This window comes from Macrobrachium rosenbergii, chromosome 13, assembly GCF_040412425.1.
Source record: "Macrobrachium rosenbergii isolate ZJJX-2024 chromosome 13, ASM4041242v1, whole genome shotgun sequence".
NCBI classification, from domain to species: domain Eukaryota; kingdom Metazoa; phylum Arthropoda; class Malacostraca; order Decapoda; family Palaemonidae; genus Macrobrachium; species Macrobrachium rosenbergii.
The window spans coordinates 28,616,268-28,636,412 of NC_089753.1; the positions used below are offsets into that span (position 1 = coordinate 28,616,268).

The following is a 20,145-nucleotide window of genomic DNA, read 5'->3' on the forward strand; positions in this document are numbered from 1 at the left end:
CATGACAACTTAGAAACACTAAGAAATGTCTGAATTGGGGACTAAACATTTCTTGATAATTACCTGGCAATGGGATGAGTTTTTGTAAGGTGAATCACACAGAATCCAAACTGGCCTGGTGGTCCACGTGTACGGTGAAGGTTGACGTTAGTCCGACCTGCTGCCCTGCTGGGGGAGGAAGAACGGGGCAGGAGGACATTAGCTTTGCACGTCTCTAACCATTTACCTGACTCAATCAATTGCATTGAATGGTGTTGGGCCATAAGATGAGTTATTTAAGACATTTGGGTCACTTGTCTGCTTTTAGAGGGACAGTATGTGTGTCTTGGTGTAACTAATTGCTTTTGTTGTAACAAATACTAGAGGAAGACTTGTCATTTGGAATAAATTTCACTGTTTTTCTCATTTAGCATTCATTAAAGAATTTCTCCAACCTTCCTGTTTGGAAAAGACACTTGAGGAGAATGTAGATGAATATTCATACTCATTTCACCTTTTGGATACAAGTTAAAAGTCATGTAAACTGGTTTTAATAAAGGTGCCTTAGTGCTAAATTAAGCATTCAACTTTGATATTAAATGTGACCAGACATCAAATTTATTGATTTTTTATCAATTTGAGTTTATTTAACTTTAGAGATAATTTTCAAAATAAAGTGCCCAGATTAACTAAGTTTTCAAAGTAATGTGTCCAAATTAACCAAGTTCTGGTTTTAGGTTAAATGTATATTCATGAGCCAATTAAATAATCACATGGTACTATATATTCAGTATAAAAATGCATCGTGTTTGGCAATCTTACAGCCTTATAATTTTGACTATGATATTGTTTTCAGCCATATTAAAGGTTGAACTAAAATCAGCACAAATGCAGTTATTTCAACATTCTTCATAAACTGCAGTGAAAACGATCAAGAGATAGCTTTGTAATCATGTAAAATTTTGATGTACAATTTGTAATTCAGTGCATTACATCATTAAATTAATGTACCAGGTATTTGAAAAGAAAATCAAGTAATATAAAAATCAATTTGGGTCTTCTCCGTTTTCCCAGTCAAAAGAAGATTCAGAGAATTTAACTTCAGTTCTGGCACTGACATTGACATTTTAAACATCAAATTTGACAGCAAAAATGCTGGAAGGTGCCAGGGAAACAGGCTGTCTATAGCCACAAAAATAGTTATTTCAGTCAACTCCATATTGAAAATGAGTCAGATTTCCTTATAAATAGCCCTTTAAGTATAGACAAATAGCCCTATTTACTAATATTTACACTTAAAATGTCTTATACAGCTCCAAGGCAAGAATTTGTCAGCTAAAGTCAATACCACAATGGCTAGTACACTTGAGAATCTATTCATTTCAGTCTGTCTCTTTCGCTTAGTTCCCATTTTCTACAAGGGAATATAGGACCCGTTTTCTGTGTACAAGATGCGGCAGAAACTTCCTTGCTTGTAACCTCAAAAGAAAACTTAGAAGTCAAAATGTATGTTCAAATACCATAAGAGTTTTTCAGAATGTCTGAGAGACCAGACTTAGTTTTCATGGGCATTATAATTGGGAGCCATGAGGAAATTCTGGGAGCGAAACTCTGGAAATTGCACATCATGTATCAAACTACTATGTTCGAGCAAGCATTTTGTCTGAAGTACACAGCCATAAGAGTTAACATGAGCCAAGGCTTGTCTTGTGGTAACCCTACCAACCCACTTTGGCTCCCATGTGTAATTCGTTCTCTCGGCCTGGCTTGATTCTTTGGCAGGGTTGGGGAAAATGATAATGCACTTAGAAGAGCATTCAAAGTAGAGCTTGACCCACCTGAGCAATCAGCTGTTAACTCAAGAAACAACTCTGTGATTTGGTCTCTGAAACAGATGCCGGACTGATAGCATTTACTGAGAACAAACCCTCCTCAGGCCATTGCAATGCAGACTCAGGACTTAAAAAATTTTTTGTTACAATTACCACATACCAGTTTTAGAATGTATTATTATTTAGTTTGAAATAAAACACTCTGGTTAATTTCTACTTTTATTCTTCTCAAATATATAAATTTTAAGGGTTACATTGCTTTTAGAATCACTGGATACTACTAAGAATTATTGATAAAGTAATAAAGAACTTATAATTGTACTTTCCTTTGTAAGCATGAATGCTGTTAAAAGGTTACCTTCAATTGATGGGAACTAAATTTCCTCGACAAATAACTTAATTCCTTTCACGCAAAGTCCCAGAGAAACTACAAAAATTACTAATTTACACACTTAACTGTACGGTCTCTTGAGGTTACCTACCAAATACTATATAGGCAAGATTGATTGAATGCAAACTACTGGCCATATGGTTAGATATAAAATTTAATCCTTAAAATTACTGGTTCTGTAATATTGTACTCTACCAGTCTGTCACAAAGCCAGATGTTCAGATTTATTCTCCTTTACACAGTAATCTATCATTATCTCCCCACAAAGATAGATGTTTAAATTTATTCTCCTTAACACAATCTTGAAATTTGTCCAGTACCTAAAAATTAGTGGCCCTTTGTTCCGACTTTTTAAGAAACTTGTGTTGATTCTCCAATACAAGGATATGAGATTTTTTCCAACCAAATTTATGCTGCTTTCTCTTATAACACCTTTCTTAGAATATTCTGTTTGAAGCATCTCACTATTCACCCGAGACAGTATGGGTTAACAAAACACACACAACTTATTAATGATATTAATGAAACTTAAAATATCTTAAAATGTAAGAAAAAATCACACTCAAAATGTACATTACTCCTAACACAAACAGTTTCCAAATGACCTAAGAGTAACATTCATGAATATGTGACCATGTGAAGGAAAAAACCATGAAGTGGCATTGAAAGTTCATTCTGGCTTTTCAAACACATGTGAAAAGGCTATACAGTTCTGTTTCCTTTCTCCTTTCATAGCTCAAAAAGGGCAGTTTTATAAATATGCACATATATATTTCCTAATGTATACACTTGAATCTTTTATTTGGAAAATCATCACATTACACAATTGGGACTGGGTGAAGCTTGGAAAACGGTTCACATTTCATGATCTGCCTTGTGTGCAGCTGTGGGTAACTAGCCATACAATGTGTGAGGCTTCAGTTCTCTTCGACACTAGAGCAACTGTGGAGTGGTGGAGGGATTATATATAAAAAAAACTGTAAATCTTGAATAAAAAAGGAGATACTGGTAGTCTATTACCCTCAGAAGACACACAGGATACCCTTTTCACCTTTCTCCTCAAACAATCTCCGAGAAGGGTCCAAACACTCTTGGCCTTTGTATCCCACACACAAAGAATGAGGGACAACAGTGGTTGCATACATCGTGTGCAAACATTCTATCATGCCAGGACATTTATGCTCATCATCCTTATATGGTGAACAAGAATTCTAAGGCAACATCATTCCTAACATGAGCATCACAAACACAATAGGCAGAAAAGCCTCCATCATAGCCATTCATACACAAAATCACTGCAAGCTAAGCTTTAACAACAGCTGTCATGGGAATGCAAATAAGACACATTCATACTGTGTGTGTGTGGGCAGGTAAGTACAACACCACAAGGAAAAAAGATTGCCAAATTTGAAATCTTGTTTCCAAGCTTTAACCAGTCCTAGCTGCACTGAAGGACATTCCAAGAAAAAGAGAAAGCTTGTACCCTTGTAGGAACAAATAATGATTACTTAATGCTCGCACTAGATAGATAAACAATAATTATATAACAGACACAATGTTACAATTGCATTGTGAATTTTGGCCATTACAATTGTATTGTGAATTTTGGCCAATCAACTCCCTCTACCATGTGCCAGACCTCCATTAACCTTACATCTTAAATTTTAACTAAAGATTCCCAAGGAAGTGTTAGACTATATTTCTACAAGTTACAGTTTTTATCTTTGTAGCAAGTTTGCTTGTAAGAATTAAAAATTTGTTCTTTTCATTTCAATGTAATTAACCATCTTTTCAATTTTAAACATTTTCCAATATCCCATACAGGGAAGTACCTTACAATCAAAGAAGTTTATTTTTACTGTATATTCATAGGCCTTAAGAAGGTATCTGATAAAGTACTTCGAAAAGCAGAAGGTACAAAAAACTCATTGAACAAGTGAGAAGATTAGTAATATACTAGATCTACACTGCATATAATAAAAAATACAGCATTTCAGAAGACTTTTAGGTAAATTTTGGAGTACATCATGGATCAGTTACAAGCCCTTATTTTTTCATCATAGCAACAACGGATGCTACAAAGGAATACAAAAAGAAGGCGTATGAGAGCTTCTATATAAGCATGACCTGGTGTAAACAGCAGACACAGACAGAGGAAGATGTCTTGCTAACATAATTTGAAAACATGGAATGGAAAGGGAGAATATTAAAACAAACATCAGCAAAACCAATCTTACAGTCAATGGAAATAAAAAATAAAAACGTCCTATTGAGAAAGTGGCCATGTGAACGCTGTGCAAGAGGTTCAGAGGGGAATACAACACCACAAATCAAATGTAAATGATCGTTTTATGGACGATGCTTTGGGTTGACACAACTCGGAAATGTCCAAGATCAAAAAGACTGACATGAAATGACAAGGGAAGTGGAGCAGTTTGCACAAAAATGAGATATTGAAATAGCAGAAGAGCTCAGATCAAGGCATGGAATAAATGGGAATTCACACAGAAAGTGCATGTGACAGAGAAGTGAGGAAAAACGCAATCCGTGCGCCATAAAAACAAAAACTTTAATGAAGAGTACAACAAGGATGATGAAAAGTAGAGACAAAAGCTCCTACTGATGATTAAACAAGTGTTTATTGGCAGTTGTTTTTATAGTTCTACTGATGAAACAAACAATCCAAAAAAAGGACAAGGATGAAACCTTACAAAGGTCCTAAGCAAAAGGAAGTTACTTTGAAAGAGAAAGAGTGGTAAACATCATCCAATTGGCAACCCCCCAAAAAAAGAGGACACTTATAATCCTCTGCAATTTACAAGCCACAGATATTGCATAATAAAAAAGAGCACACACCACTTTACATATAATGCAAAGGCTGCTAAAATTGGGTAACTAGCCACAGAATGAAAGAGATACAGTACTAAAAATTGGCCAAGTAGCTGGGATTGCAAGACCCATGAGGAGCATGAAATCTACTGCCCTCACTGACACATTTGTTGTTGGAGGCCAAGATGCAGAGGGCAATTAAAAAGTGAAAGGGCCTTCAAGCACTACAAGAAAACAGGCTGGGAAGAAAATGTGCCCTGTATGGGGAAGAGAAGGGTGGCTAGGAAGCAGGGGGCTTGGGTGAAGATGATGACAAATCCGGAATGGAACAATAAACAGAATTTGGAAAAAAAAAAAAAAATTGTATGATAAAAAGACTTAAAATGCAAGATGGTCGAAGCAGGGGAGGAAGAAATCATAAGAAAATGATGGAAACAGTAATTTGCAATTCTGAACGGACTGGAAATGTGCTGGAAGAAAGGAGATGAGACCAAAATTTAATGTGAATTCTGCAGATGTCAAGGCAGGCTCTAACATACAACTTGCTAAAAGCAGTTGGAAAACGAATCAGAGAGGGGTTGCTCAAAATACAAAGAATCATTACAGTAGTCAAAATAAGCATTCTTTGAAGGCCTTTAGTTTGCAAGTCCAGTTTCCATATAACAGAACTTTAGCAGTATCTTTGATGAGAAGATGGGGCTAGAAAAGACAAGTCATATTAGAGGAACAAAAAAAGGAGTAAGATTCCCGGGGCAGGCAAGAAGGTGCGCGAAGGGAGAATGTGGGGCAAAGTATTTTCAATATGAGTACAGTATATCAGAATGGCTATGTGCTGGAAAATCAACCAGAGAAAATCTTTTAAAGGTCTAACTCCATGAAAAGAGCCATGCAAAAATAAGCTACATTGCTTAATATCTTTATACTGTATCTTGAAAATGCATTGAACAGTGTGCCCAGACAGAGCATATATCTTAGAATGAAGACTGTTAGATATGGCTTAAGAATCTGAGGTGAAATTATCTTGATCAAGTACCAACACTGACTCCATCACTGTTCATAGGAAAGTTAATACTGAAAGATGGGAGACTGGAAAAGAGAATAGACAACTGAAAATAAAAGGAAGTGCAGGCAAAACAAAGGTTACAATGACCAGTATGGAAGCTAAATACAAAGTGTAGTATGGAAAGTGGACATATTGAAGCTGTGGGCATAGTCACAAGAGATGCTTGGAAGAACAAATTTTAAATGAAGTACGAGATTTTTCACATGTAATATACAGTACGAGACTTGACAAAGGGAGAACATTTCTGTTGTCCTGGTGTTTTATTGTGAAGTGAGGGTTGGGCTGACAATGCAGTAATGAAATAAAATATCTATAACAACCTGAAATACATTAAGTGGAAAGAAGTATACAGAATCCACAGTATATATGCACACTGCAGCTTTGTTATGGTCAACAGCAGACATGGGAACAGAAAATGTTAGAGAATCTGACCTGGCATGATCACAAATTACCAAGCATTGTGGCATAAAGTATAGTGATAGATATGAGACCAAGTTACGTGAAGAACTAGACCTCAAGGAATGCAGGCTCAAAGTGCACAAAAAATAAAATAGAACATCTTTGGACATTTGAAGAAAATTATAAATTTGCAAAATTCAGGCCTTATGACATTGCTATTCAGCATTCAATAATTTAACCAGAGAAGTGACTTGCAAAGTCTCAATTCCCAGTGCTCCAAGGAGAGCTAAAGAAAATTTTTTCTTTAAGCAGTCTACTATTCATGATAACATGTTATTCCGAAAAGATGAAACCTTCTACATTAATCCATCGTCCATTGTTGCACAATATTTGCTGTGGCACTTCCCTTCCCACAGATAAGTCTAACACTTTCTTTTGGGTTTAGAATATCTTCTCTTACATATTTCAAAAGTAAATGTAGCCAAGACACACATTTTCTGTTACAAAATGCTCGAATACAATTTATTTTCTAGAGCAAAACACAAATCTTATTCCTTCTAAATTCCTAATATACTGAAATTGTGAAAATGAAGCACTCTGATGTTTAAAAGAAGGAAATCTGAATGATTCAACAATAATTTCACTTAATTTACAAATTTTAAACTTTATAGAATATACTGTATCCTGACAACCAGACACGGTTCAAATTCATAACATTAATACTAAATTGCCTGTCACATTTCCTGTTCTGATTTTTTATAAGACAGACTATGACCATAATGCATCTGTTACTTTACATTCTAGCAGATTACTAAATGTCTGCTTGTATGCTACAGCTTTTACAACTAAAGCAATCTTTTTCTGTTCATCAATAAAGAAAAACAATCAAAGATATGTGTTGACAATCTACATAATTACACATATCAGTTTTCCTGTTACAATTAATTTGTTTATGTCACATTTCCAAATACAGTAAACTTAAAAAACATCAATTTAAATTATAAATTAATCTTGTCATAGTTTCACAGAAACAAACTTCGTATTTTTACTGTGCCTACATGCTCAGCTAAAAGCAGACAAACCAAATAGCTAATTAATATACAGAAATCAGATGGTTACCAATGGGTCTGGTCCCCATCTGGTAGGAATAGTCACCAGGCTTGCCCCCGTTAATATTCTTCCCTCAATTCTGTCTGTGGACAAGAGATGTGTGAAAATCTGAGGAGTTTGGAGTGCACCACTCTCAGTGGTATTAATGTAAACTTCTTGTAGTATGGAGCAAACATGAAAATACTAAAAGGAAATGATGACAAAAGAAAGACACAAGAATAGGACAAGAACTCTAGAGCTTTGTAAAATTCTCTTCACATTCAGTAACTACTCCTACACATTACACACCTCTTATTGTTACTTAGTGTGGCAACTGGGATAGACAAATTGATTATTAATGACAGTGAGAGAACAATATTATTGTTACTTAATGTGGCAACTGGGATAGACAAATTGATTATTAAAGACAGTGAGAGAACGATCTTACCGAACAGACCTTCCCACTCATTAGCATATTTAGCAAACTCCAATAGACAGAAATTATTAACATGATATAAGAGGTATTGGAGAAAACAAAATATCAAACAAATAACAAGACATAAATCAAGAAATAAATAATGCCTTAATGGTGCCAACTCAAAACTCATGCACATTAGCATCAGTAGTGCTGCCAGAAAGACCACTCCACAATTGAACAGCAAGATTAGGTGAGGCAATAGTGGATCATCCAAAATCATGGGAACTGTGTAGTGGAGTGGAATGGATTATAGAATTTAGGCCAAAGGCCAAGCACTGGAACCCATAAGGTCATTCAGCACTGAAAGGGAAATTGTGAGTAAAAAGGTCTGAAAGGTGTTAACAGGAGGAAAACCTCGCAGTTGCACACTGACACAAATGTTAGGAGAGGGTGGAAAGTAAGATGGAAGAAAAATAATATGAATGGAGGTACAGTAAAAGGAATGAAAACTTTTGTATATAGCTGATTTCCAATGGATGTCATGATCAAAACCAAGTACTTTTCAAGCACATAAAACTTGAAAGCAGGCACCACAGGAAAACACACAACTTATATGTCAGATTCAAAAGGGATGAGATCGTGAAGAAGAGGATAATTGACCTGGATCAATCCCAATCAGTATAACATGACCCGCTTCAATGACTGATGCAAACAAAGCAGCATCGAAGACCTAGCAAAACATAATGTACGTAAAACCTTGTAAAGGTGTTTTGGAGATGCAAAGTACCCCAAAGTACCCACTCTAAGGATTATAGCCCTTTGTTGGCCGAACGGTTGAAGACTGTCGCTCGATGGACCGGAGTTCAATTCCATGGCCGGCTGATGAAGAGTTAGAGGAATGTATTTCTGGTGATAGAAATTCATTTCTCGGTATAATGCCCACAATAAGCTGTAGTCCCGTTGCTAAGTAACCAATTGGTTCTTAGCCACGTAAAATAAGTCTAATCCTTCAGGCCAGCCCTTGTTAATCAGCTCAGTGGTCTGGTAAAACTAAGGTATACTTACTTACTCTAAGGATTATGAAGTTCCTACTTATATTTAAAGAAGTGAGAGCCTAAACCCCATGAGTCTTGATCCTGAGTTAAAGGGTATCCTGAAGAATCCAAATAAGCCTGTGAAATAACCTGCCAAACACAATGTGAAGCACGTCCCTAGTTTGACGAACTGACGTAAGACAATTTTTCCCCATTCTCAGAAAATGGGCTTCAAGATTTTGATATTATTCAGAGCTTCTAATTAGCTCATCTTTTGAGGACATTTGGTTTTAAAATGTGACAACAGACAGCTGAAGTTTTGATATGTTATAGAGTATCAAAAACTGAGCGACTTTGGCTGGAAAACTTAAAAACTGAAAAAAATGGGACAATATCTTTGAAATAGGAAGACCCTCACTAGGCTGAGGAGCTATCTTCAACTAAGGAGGAAGGAAGGGAAGGAAATGTAAGTCCAAGAAAGAGAGAACTTTACTAGAAGACCTGAGAAGACTGAATTTTGACTAAGAACTCCTGGGCAAACAAACTATCCTCGATTTTGATGGCCTGATAAACACTTTGCAAAACAAAGATACCTGGTACCTTTTCTTAAGCCAACGACATACTAAACAAATCATGATTGTACAAATATTGTGAAAACAATAAGACATCACAGTACCGTGCAATGAAAGACAATGTCCTTGGGCTAGGGAAGGTTTTGAAGCTTAAAGAATCCCCAAATAACCCTTCTTCAACCCCTAAATGATTTCAGTGGAACTGTAGTGTACATGTAGCCCATTTTTTTTTTGTATACAACAAAACAGATAGACTAGATGATGAACACTACAGGGTTAACAAAGGTAACACTGCTGACCACATGATGCACAGACTTTATATTGTGGTCACAGATGTTCAAACCAAAGAGCTTATATGAGAGAGCACATGTGAGTACTAACAAGTAATGGGCAAACTTTCATTTTACTTACTACCAACAATAACTAGCAACACCAAGTGATAAGCTGAAGTATTTGTTCAATACTATATTGCATTCCTGACTGCCTTCCATATATTATTACTGTATTACTTTGTTTAATCAGACCACTAAGCTAATTTCTTTAGGTCAGCAGGTGATATCCACCACCTGTCTAGAGGTAGTGATAGTGGTCTGTTATTGCAAGGTATTGCTGTATTACAACAAACTTGCATTTTGATGACAGTTGACTATCGCACAAACACATTCCTTAAATGTGATGACAGACAGCTGACTATCCCACAAACACATTCCTTAAATAACAGTTTGTACTTGTAGCACATTTGAAAGCATTACGGCATACAGATAACACATGCATGAATATATACTCAGCTCTATATACCTTCCTCCCTTACCAACCCAGAAACACCAGTTGTATTTATCAGCAATATTTCAACAGAAGAATGACATACTAAAGTTGGGTCACTCCAGGCTTTGAAGTTAAAGAATTAATTCTTATAATAACAGAGAGGTACCGACTAGATGATTCTCTTTCAACAGACGAACATGCTGAGGAGGAATACGATGAGAAAAGCACTGACGCAAATGTCAAAAGTGCATGGGACAATGGACATAGGAGCAAGCAACTAACAGGGAAGACAGGGGACTTCTTTAATGAAGGACGTCTCTTAAACACACACATTGCTAAATACCACTTTGCAAGTTTTATCACATGTTCAAGCAACTAGTTTCTCATGCCACTGTTTAAACTTTAGGCACAAGTAATAATATAGGGTTTGTCATTTGTATGAATGGACATTTGAACAAATCTTTAAAAAGGGCAGATGAAAAATTTTGACAAATCCAGTCTTCAGATGAATCTTCAAAAACTGTGCCATGGTGACCCTGGAAACCTGAAATGCATTAATAATTTATTAGACACAAGACTATAATCTTCATATCATATGAGTCAATCATTTTCTAAAAACTTTAAATGTACAGTTTACAAAATATCACAAGATATCAATCTCTAATTGCAATAACGACTAAACTTTCTTCAAAGATTTAAGATTTACATACTACTGTACTGAACTCTTTCATTAGCAAGATGATTACCATCATTATTATTAGCATCGTTATTATCATAAAAGTAATTCAATGAGAGCATTCAGTTGTTTCTAATCTCTTACATGGCTTTCTTAACAGAGCAATGCAGTGTTAAAGAAATTGGGCAGCTAAACGCCTGAAGATTTAACAATCGTTCATGATTGGCAGAGACAAAGGACAGGTCATTGTACTGATGCACAATGTCCTATAGACTGAATATATGCACACACAATCAGTACCTAAGGCCCTTCTTCACCCAAATTAGGACCACAGGAAGCCAGGTGGTGGTTGGTGATAATTTAAACAAGTACACCTATGGGTCCCAAACACTGGGCCCCTTGGTGCACAATATAAATGTGCTGTAAAATATAGTCCAAGGGCCAAGCAAGCACTAGGACTATAATGAGCTGAAAGAGAAACAAAGCAGAAAGGTTTTAGAGGCATAACAGGAAGAAAACCTCACAGTTGCGCTACAAAACAACTGTTAGGAGAGGGTAGAAAGTGAGTTGGAAGGAAGAGAACATGAATGAGGTACAGTAAAAGGAAAGAAAAGGGGTGCAGCTAAGGGGTGAAGGGATGCACCAAAGACCCTTAAGTAATACCTACAGTGCACAGCATGAGGTGCAATGATGGCACTACGCCTCTACAGGGGCCCTAGTGCAGAGACAATGAAGTCGTTCTGCCAACAGAATTTTGGACCACCTCACACTGAAGTCCAGGTAGAACCAACTGAGCTACCAAGTTAGGAAGAAACCAGAGTAAACCAAACGAGGAGAGAGAGATCTATGCAGCCGGCAAACAGGTGCATTAAAAAACAAAACCTTCAGTGTCACCTACGTACAACCAAGCAGTAGTCCTACAGGGCAATAAACACACAACCAAGTCCTCTCTGATCAAACTGGCCCTTTAACCCAAAATTATGTAAAACTGTTATAAAAACTAAACAGTTTGAATTCTTTTCTTACATTTTTCATGCTCAAACATCAATCATCTAAGTGAGAGCATCACATACGTATTACTTAATTCAGTGCCTTGACTAGCCTCCTTTTTTCCTTTCCATTTGCCTGGCCCATTTCTTCCACTTTTTCCAGCTCCAACCTTGATCAAGTATTTATTTACTGCCTTGACTGGATGGTACAATCTCAAGGAAATAATAAAAGCAATAAAAAAATTAGGCAATGCACTCATGTTAAGAAACAGTAAGCAAGGGAATTTGCACCTGGACTTGTAAGCAGTGAATTTCAGTACCATCCTTCGAGAAATGACTCGATGATTTATAGAAATAAACCCAATTCATTATTCATCCACAATATCTTAAATCATATGTCTGGAAAAAAAAAAAAAAAAAAAAAAAAAAAAAAAAAAAAAAAAGTTCTTATCACCCTGGGCCCCCAGTGCTATGCATCTAAGGAGACACCTTTAAAAAAAAATAAACAAAAGTGACTGAATCATAAGAGTGCATCAGTCACTCCATTTTGTCTATTCCTGACCTAACAGGAAGTGGCACTATTCAATCTCAATTGATGAGTCAGAGAAATCATGAAGTTAAGGCTATAAAACCAAGCACATTCAGTACTTAGGACACAAAATACAGGAGTTTGTTATACAAGCTCATAATTGGTTTTAGTTGATTATACTGTATTGTGTTAATTAATGCAATTAGATGTTACCTTGCCTTGTCCACTGCCTCAAACCCTCTGAGGTCTCACTTTGTCATCTGCTATCCTTGCTGACTAAAAGCTCCTATGTTTTACAATGCAAGTCTATTGGAGTTAAAACAGAACTTCCTGTCAATTACTACTGCTGTCACCTCAAGTGTGGCCTCTGCATTGGGCCTGGGTTACATGTTTAACTGGGTTTGGATCAACATAAGAGTATTCGCCTCAGTCATTCAATTTCTCCAATTTTCAGTTTTAAAGACCCATAGGAAATTCTAGATATATGCCAGAGGTCTCATAACTACTTTACAATTGCATTAATAAATTACAATGATAAACTTACAGCTGAAGTATTACTAACAAAGTTTAGCATGCATCCAGATACTGACTAATTTTTTGCACAAAGTGTCTGCGATGGTTGTAAAAGACATGTCCTCCCTTCCTGGATTCAGAATGACCTGTAATGAAATACATGATAAGTTATCTCAATATTATCATTTGAAGAAGTAATTGTCTTAAAAAATAACCACAAAACTTATGAAAACCTCCAAAAACACTTAATGCCTTAGTAGCTATTACTCTAAGTTCTAACCACAGCATTTGACTTTAACATAAATGTTTAAATGATGATGACTGAGGAGGAACTCTTTAAAAACGGTACAAAGATTTCAACCTCAAAGAAGAATGTGTTAAAATATTTCCATTCATGTCCATTTGCCTAATGCCCCAAAAGGAAGGAGGAACAACGTTGGCGTACGACACGAGCCAGCATTTAACAATAGCAGAAAAAAATAAAGTTTTTACATAATTTTAAAATTTACTCTTACATACCAAAGTTTATACTGCAAACCATTCTACACTGACAGGTAAACAGACAACTATGAGGTTTTTTGTGGTTACCAATGAAGGATGCTAAAGTGTACCAGTGGGGAAGTCAAACCATTGGAATATTTGGCACAAATATAAAAATAACGAAGACAGCTGCTCGTCGAGGAAACCCTTGTGGTGACAGACACACTCTAGTCACTATGGAAACATAAGATATGCTGGCAAATACCAACTGATGGCCTTTAGAAGTTACTACCAAAACTGGTAGCAGTATATAAAATGAATTGAATATAAGACTATAAAATACAGTATCTCTGTAATGTATATTTATGTAAAAGGCAATGCTATCTGACAGCTTATGGAAGGTATACTACAAAAATTTGATGCATAAAATGAACCCAAAACAATGCTATGCAATATATCTGTATAGCATACACTAAATATGTAAAAACGTTTTGAACTAAAGGAATACGTACCAAGATACTCAATGGCTAGGTACATGCTATTTATTTTTTTAATTTTGCATTTCCCATGGAAAAAGCACCAAAAGGTATTAACCTCCATAGCTTCCATTTCTCACACACCAAAATGCCCATTTGAATTTTAAGATTAAAGAGTCCAGAATCAACTGAAAAAATATATGGGAAAATTGTCAGTACAATTCCAGCAACGGAGCCTAGTACCTCGAGGATGTGTAACAACCTCTTGAACTCATAGCTGTCAGTCTCAAATACCCTGCCATGAATAATAAAAATCATATAATACCCAGAGTGTAGCAAATAGGCTTCTTGGAACAAAAACCAAATGCATTTTACTTTAATGTACATGTTGCAGGGGATACAGTGACTCCTCTGGACAAGGGAATGTGTGTTCATACTTGTTGCAGTGATGCTACCTAGCTATTCATTTGATTTACCATTTCAACTGTTACATCAAATGCTGACAGCTATTAACTGTAAGCACCCACAAATGTGAAAATTGCAGAACAATCACAAAACAATGTATAAGGAACTAAATCAACAAATTGCAGCATTTTATGAACATCTTGAGTAAAACGTCACTTGTGGCAAAGTTATATAAATTACAGATAAGCGTGTCAAGTTTTGAGCTAATTCAGTGACATAAATATAGCAAAAAGCACCTTAACAACAATACTTGATCCTTTGTCCTACAAGGCAGAACAGAATTCTGACCTATTGCTTTGACAAGGCAGAACAGAATTCTGACCTATTACTTTGCTACAGAAACTTGGGATCACTTGAATGCACTGGCCTTATCTTCCATCTCAAATAACACTACATTGTCCTTATGGATATAATTCAACAAGAATATTGGGGAGGGGATGGCTTGGATCCTCCTGAATGAGATGGAGCAATCTGCCTGAAAGCAGATCAGAAATATATTTAACAAAGGATATATCCTAACCTATCCTTCCCTTAACCCAATCTATCTTAGGGTACTGTACCCTGACTTGGGAAAAGGGAACCTAAGGCCAATGTACATGTTCGAATGATACGCCCATGACCAGCACCCTTGACGATAATAGGCAAGCAACCTAATGTGGATAAAAAGGGCAAAAAACATGAGAGGTCCTTGGGTACTGTTCACATCAGTGACAAACTTAGTTAAATTACACTGGTTTATCACAAAAAAAAATAAAAAAAAACTGAAACCTCCAATGCTGAATAAAAACCAGGCAAGGTGACTTTTGCAGGTTTTAAAGACATACTAACCTTATTCTGCAAAATTTGTTGACTGAGGGACTGCATCAGCAGATATAGCCATTGTGTGCCATTCTAGGTATGTACTATTCAGACAGTCGTACTCCAAAAAGCTTATGATTTATCGTTTCATGTCTCACGTGTTTCACAAACAATATGGGGCTAATATAAAAAAAACCTAGAACTAGCCTAATGCAGTGAATAAAAGGAAATTTTGCACGTAGTAGGCAATTCATCCCTGCTAAATGACACTTTCTTCACAGGGCATTAGCCTATATGGTAATTCTACAGAAAAGCCCTGCACGAGGCTTTGCTTAGTACCAGCCCCACGGGGATGGAAGTACAAAAATAAGCATGTAAATGTACCTGATTATCTCAGTAAATTCCTCAAATGAACTCAACTGTACTGCGCTGGACTTATAACACCCATTCCTATAATCAAACAAAACTTATTAATAAATGGTATCTCAGCAGGGAGCTCATCTGTATAATTACAGCCTATTTTTTTTGGGTAATTCTAAGCCGGTTGTCCGCGGTGAGCTAGACTGTGGCAATTGGCATTTTTCTATGTTATTTTACTTGCTTTACAAGAATTTAAAGTCATATTTTGTCGGCCGGCTGTAAATATACCAAAATTGACCTTTGAAGACTACACAACTTAAGTACCTAACACGGGGTAGGTCTAAGCCGGCATTCCGCGACAAGCCCCCCCACCTCCCCTCCATAACTAACACGGCAAAATTGTAACCAGTAAACACCTCTAGGATACGTTAGGTTGGTATTTTTAGGGGGGTTTACTGGTTACAATTTCGCCGTATTAGCTATGGAGGTGGGGGGGCTTGCCGCGGAATGCCGGCTTAGACCTACCCCACGTTAGGTAATACAAGTCGTGTAGTCTTCAAAGGTCAATGACAGCTTAGTTAAAGCCGGCCGACAAAATATGACTTTAAATTTTTCTAAAGGAAGTAAAATAACATAGGAAAACGTCAATTGCCATAGTCTAGCTCACCGCGGACAGCCGGCTTAGAATTACCTTTTTTTTGTATTTGCCATTAAATACAACAAACTTAGGCAGGCTGTACTGTACATCAAGTATTTCCTGGTTTATACAAGGCTTTTATGCCTACTGAAATTCTGAGAAGCTGGTAACTGAAAAAATAATGTCTAAACTAGAAGTTTGTCAAACCAGCAGACTTGACTGGCTGTTGCCACTGACAGTGTCACTATGGTTATGGTGTCACTGAATGAGTGAATGCACAATTCATTCGGACCTTATTATGCAAACAAATATAATACATATGGATTCCGACAATTCATTTGAAGCTTATTACACAAATATGAGATATAATACACATGGAATCAGTCAGTAGCCTTGCCTACTGCCTATTCTAGCAGCTAAGACTACAGGCCTACCTTAGTAGCAATGGCTACAGGCTAACAATACATGGCCCTGTAGATCCGAAAGGGGTTTCACAAACGAAGAACGCGATATATGATGTCTCTAACTCTTTTAAAGCTAATAAGTTATGGCCAAGGTTGACGTTGCAAACAAAAATGCAAACAACTTGACATTTCAGACATAAGCCATTCCGGCCATAACATCCAACCTGGCAAACGGCCGATATGGGTGTGCATATATACTTTGATTCCCGAGGGGGTAATGCTAAACACGGCGTCCCCAGGGGCTTCCGATATGTCTTACGGCTTAAACTTCAGATGGCCCAAGGTTCTGACGGCCTAAGAGGTTCACAGCCGAAAATAATTACGGCCTAACCGTCCAAGAGTCGGCCATTGTTGGTTCTATGCAAATAAAGCCTGTCGAAGACGAAACTTTAGCTCGCTTTTCCTAAGTTTACGACGCATTCTTTTGCATGTTACGTTCCTATATAACATTCTCCAATCTGATTTACGTATAATTACACTTCTAACGTACCTGGGCGAACCTCACGTTCAATAAAACAACATGATATTACCAGCCGGTGACGAGCAGATGTTGTCAGTCAGTCAGTTCAATTCACGTGGCCAAGATTCCAATACTATCTTGACGGCTTTGAACAATATTTCAGATCAAGTTTATCGGCAGTTTTAGCACTTCAATGATAGTATTTTAAACCTCTGATGGTATAAAAGTAATCCATAAATACCATATAAGATATCTGTCGACATTTTAAAAATAATAGCTTCAAATAGGTTCCATAGATGGAGGCGTTAACTGAAAACCCCCCCTTCCTTCTTGACAGCTAATATATCAACATAATAATACAACAAATTATCGTTTAATAAACAATACAGCGGCACTTGATAAAATAAAAACAATTTATTACACACAAAAAACTAATATCCAGCAGAAAAATCGGCTTTTGTTCCATTTACGAGTGCTGGAGAGCCTAAAATAAATTATAAAAACATACGCCAATCATCACATAAAGGACAGACAGGATATATAAAAAATGCTAAATTTCACATTAATACATTATGAATGATTATTTTTGACGTGAATACACTTTCGTAACTCTTTACGTATTTAATTTTAGGCTCGTTATCGTCTTGACAATTTTGGCCAACGACGCTATGGACATCTATTGACATTTTATGTAACTATTGAATAAAATCTTTGGAATATTTAGTAATTAGCAACTTTCCTTGTTTACACCTAGACTTAACTTTCAATTTTACGTAAGATATGAGAAACTGTGCCAAAGTAAATTAACATATAGTTTAAGAATAAGTCTTTATATTCTTTTATCATACAGGTTACTCATTTTTATGGCATAAATTGCTAAAATAAATAAAAATAAAAATACTATATAGTAACTATTACGATTCAAGCCTTTTTGCAATGTATAACTATTGTCTAAGCTTTCAAAAATTTACTTGTCTCAATATTAAATCAGGTATATTAACAAATTATGATAAAAATAAAGTTTAAAACTATTATTTAGCATCATTAAGAACTGGTACAGAGTTTTAAAATTAAAAACTGTGAAATCTGTAAGGTATTCTGCCAAGGGTGTATGGTAAAACAAGCAGGTAGACGAACTTTGAAAGTTAACAAGAGGCCGAGAGTAAAACACATCATGATACTATAAAATCTTTAAACAGACAGCAGAGAGGCAATAAATTTAAAATACCTAAGTTTTAGTATACATTAAGCTCTGAATAGCTAGTTATTACTGAAAATTTAGATAATTTTGGGGCGCTTTTGAAAAGTCGTCCTGTAAAATAGGATGCAGACGTTATTTGAGATGGGAAACCGAACTAAAAAGTAAATATGACAACAATAAAATCGCCACATAAAAATGACTGATTAGATGTTAACATTACTAAAAATTATTAAATTAATATCTGTAAGTACATAAATGAGTCGGGAATGAGTTATTTTGAAGCTTTATGTAAAATAAAGCTGAATATAGTAACTGGCAGCATCTTGCAAAAATCTAAGATAGAATCTGTGATTCTAAGTGCTGTGTGAGATTGTTCACTGTTAGGTATAGTGTTAATTAATAAATAAATAATGACTCATAATCTGTTAAGAATGGTTAGTGGAATTACGGATATTAGTCAGATAATCAAGAAGCTAAATAATGGCTGGCAACTTTAGAGAACTACGTAACTTGAACGCTTTTGATATAAGATAATTCCACGGCTAAATTCATTCAGGCTAAGATAAATTAAATCTATAATAAACAAAAGATTCGATATTACAATGAAAAATGATACATTTATATCTTTTAACATTGCGGTCTCGTAACCGTATATTTATTTTAGGCCTGTTTCCCTGCTAGAAATTCGTCTACTGTTATGTCAGCCGATCGTTTTTAAAACAAGGGCTATTGTATTTTTAATTTAAAACCTTCTTTAAAATCTTTATGATTTAATTTTAATATAAATGTACAAAAATAAATAAATTAACCTAATTTATTTATCACTAAAATTAGTATTTTACTCTAAAATGAGTAATCACTGAGACTTTGTGCCTTACACGTCTTGGCAATACATACGAAGCAGACGAATTTCTGAAAAGAAAAGACACACGAACGTTTTTAACTTCTTTAAAACACAAATTTCACTAAGGACCTTGCGAATTCTTATCAAACAAAGCAGTGGAAAGAAACACGTTGTGTTTCGATACATTCATATATACATACAAACATACATACTGTGTATACATACGGGCTTACATACGACAGAAATCATAAGTGAAAAAAAGAATACAAATTTCAATAAGGAACTGTCGAATTCTCTTATCAAACAAAGTAATGGAGAGAAACAAGTTGCATTTTGATACATACATACATACATACATACATACATACATACTGTATATACATACGTACATACATACGACAGAAATCATAACAGTGAAAAAAAGAATACAAATTTCAATAAGGAACTGTCGAATTCTTATCAAACAAAGCAGTGGAGAAAAACAAGTGTTTTAACACATACATACATCCATACCTGTATACATACATACATTTATACGTATAAACATACTACATAAAAAGCAACAGTGAAAAAGGAAGGTTAAAACACAAAATTCAGTAAGGAACTAGTGAACTATTATCAAACAAAGCAATGAAAAGTTGTTTTGGTACATTCATACATATATACATACATAAATACATACAGCAGAAATCGCGATAATGAACAAGGAAGGATTGATCATACAAAAATTTTGCTGTATTTTTCAAATGAGTGAGTTGGACAATGACCATGATTGTTCCTTTTAAAAAATAGTCTGCATTTTTTTTGACCTACAGATGTTGTTGAAAACACTGCATTATGTGTCAAACGTCTTTCATGTTTATATATGTATATATATATATA

At 35.7% G+C, this 20,145-nt stretch overlaps 1 protein-coding gene and 1 long non-coding RNA gene across 5 annotated transcripts in view; both read right to left on the reverse strand.

Moving 5' to 3' along the window:
* Window positions 1-9,225: 9,225 nt before the first annotated feature.
* Window positions 9,226-17,537, reverse strand: LOC136845107 (uncharacterized). Of its 3 annotated transcripts, none has more exons than XR_010855074.1 (3): window positions 17,289-17,537; window positions 13,110-13,224; window positions 9,226-10,915 (listed from the first exon to the last, which is right to left on the reverse strand). It is a non-coding gene; the product is annotated as an uncharacterized lncRNA (long non-coding RNA). The 3 variants fall into 3 exon arrangements; XR_010855073.1 differs by having other exon boundaries at window positions 17,249-17,355; XR_010855075.1 differs by having other exon boundaries at window positions 17,264-17,321.
* Window positions 17,538-19,238: 1,701 nt separating this feature from the next.
* Window positions 19,239-20,145, reverse strand: part of LOC136845106 (glycine-rich protein 1-like) — a 154,546-nt gene continuing 153,639 nt past the window's right edge. Inside the window, exon 4 of one of the 2 annotated variants that reach the window (XR_010855070.1) lies at window positions 19,239-19,331. The gene's annotated coding sequence lies outside the window, so the exon portion shown is untranslated. The remainder of the gene's footprint in view (window positions 19,332-20,145) is intronic. The other variant, XR_010855071.1, reaches the window with a different exon arrangement.